The sequence below is a fragment of the Equus quagga genome, chromosome 8 (genome assembly GCF_021613505.1).
Source record: "Equus quagga isolate Etosha38 chromosome 8, UCLA_HA_Equagga_1.0, whole genome shotgun sequence".
Taxonomy (NCBI): Eukaryota; Metazoa; Chordata; class Mammalia; order Perissodactyla; family Equidae; genus Equus; species Equus quagga.
The window spans coordinates 44,752,150-44,754,221 of NC_060274.1; the positions used below are offsets into that span (position 1 = coordinate 44,752,150).

Consider the following 2,072-nt stretch of genomic DNA (forward strand, 5'->3'; position numbering starts at 1 on the left):
CCTGAAGAGACTGTAAATCACAAAGAAAGAGAGAAGGAATGAGACATATCATAAACCCCATGTGCATCAGCATACAAATTAGTGCCAAGGTGTTTACATTCATGACTACTCCAGGAATGGTGAGATAATGCTATTGTTCTTTCAGACTTAAATGTTTAATGATTTATAAGAACTTATATAAATTTCTGTCCACTCTACAGCCAGTGACCTACTCATTGCCCTCTGCTCTGTCCCCAGGCTAACTCGTCTCTTTCTTTCCCTCAACCTCAGGTGGATGCAGATTTTTGCAAAAATCCTTATAGAGAAGACCATCATTCTCAAGGTTTAACCCTCAATACACTGGAAAAGGTAAAGACCAAGATCCAGGTTGATGAATGAATTCCTCATGATCAGCAAAGACTGATCTTTGCTGGTGAGTAACTGGAAGATGGATGTATTTTGTCTGACCACAACATTCAAAGGAGTCCATTCTTCATCTTATGTTGAGACTTTATAGGATGCTAAGAAAAGGAAGAAGTCTTATACTACTCCCGAGGAGATAAGCCCCAGAGAAAGGAGTTTGAGCTGGCTGTTCTGAAATTCTACAACGTGGACAAGAATGAAAATATCAGTTGCTTTTGTTGGAAGTGCCCTTCAAATGAATGTGCTGGTGGAGATTTTATGGCCAGCCACTTTGACAAACATTATCATGACAAATGTTGTCTGATTTATTGCTTGAACAAACCAGAAGACAAGGAGTTATGTATGGCTTAATAAAAAATATGAATTAAGGGGCTGGCCCCGTGGCCGAGTGGTTAAGTTCACGCGCTCTGCTGCAGGTGGCCCAGTATTTCATTGGTTCGAGTCCTGAGCGCGGACATGGCACTGCTCATCAAACCATGCTGAGGCAGCGTCCCACATGCCACAACTAGAAGGACCCACAATGAAGAATATACAACTATGTACTTGGGGGCTTTGGGGAGAAAAAGGAAAAAAATAAAATCTTTAAAAAAATATGTACTAAGAAAATGAAAAACTCTGTGATGTTCAGTGTTCTTTATGAAGTAGGTAGAGGGGAAAGTACACACGTATGACTTCTAAAGAACATAGACTCTTGTTATAGAATTTGCCTCCCTGAGGGGACCTTGGAAATCCTCTTTTTGCCTTGAGAAAGGGCTTTGTTTCAATTGTCCTGGGCATATCAACCCCAAGGCAGGGCTGGAGTGCTAAAGCAGGAGCGAGAGGCTGTGACAGGAGGCGCAGTCCCTCCTGAGTGTTCAGCAAAAGGTTCTCTTGAACTTTAACTTTTCAGGCTACTGTCTACCATCTTTTTTCCCCCATTTCTTTTTCAGCTGACCAGGGCTTAACAACTGCCTTGACCCTGAATCTTCACAACAGCCAGTCCAAGAGGAATCTTGGCCAGGAGTCAAGACCTCAATCCTCGGCATCGTCCAAATCAGAAAAAATATTTCACTACTGCAAACCACGGCCTCTGATGGCCTTGGGGGAGACCCCAGATACCTGCATGTCCACAGTTACCTTCTCCTCCAGCCCTCGCCTTGGTATTTAAGGAGATGAAGAGCCTTGTCCCTCAGGACTACAACCCACTCAGAACCTTGATCAACTTTGTCGGGACCCTTAGTGATAATAATCATCCTGTCTTTAATTTAGTTCTTGAGATTAAGGTTAAGTAAATTTGTGCCTTAGCCAAATCTGTGCCCTTTGGATAGATTGTGTTCCTGAGAAGAAAAGGTACATCTACCAGGTGAGACATAAGAAGCCTTTTGCCTAGGGATCTTTGCGGAATTTTACCAAACTCTGCCTTCTAACAAAGTCTAGCCCAATTTGCTGTCTAAATCAAATATTAATTGGGACCTATGACATTTATAGGTTTTTCCAAATCATATGCACTGGATTGATAGCTCTTAAGATTTTATAGGCATTTATAAAAAGTGTCTCTGTGGTCAAATAAAGTTGTCAAAGTTTCCATGCTGTCAGTTTGTTGGGAAAGTCATGATGCCTATTCTTATATTAAACCTGCCGATACGCCTTATAGAAGAAAAACATGTTTACCTTGTTTAAACCAACATTTT

General features: G+C 41.5%; 1 pseudogene; it reads left to right on the top strand.

Annotated features, from left to right (window-relative positions):
- The first annotated feature begins 274 nt into the window (after window positions 1-274).
- LOC124243302 (ubiquitin-40S ribosomal protein S27a-like) lies at window positions 275-1,549 on the top strand (annotated as a pseudogene).
- The last annotated feature ends 523 nt before the right edge of the window (window positions 1,550-2,072 follow it).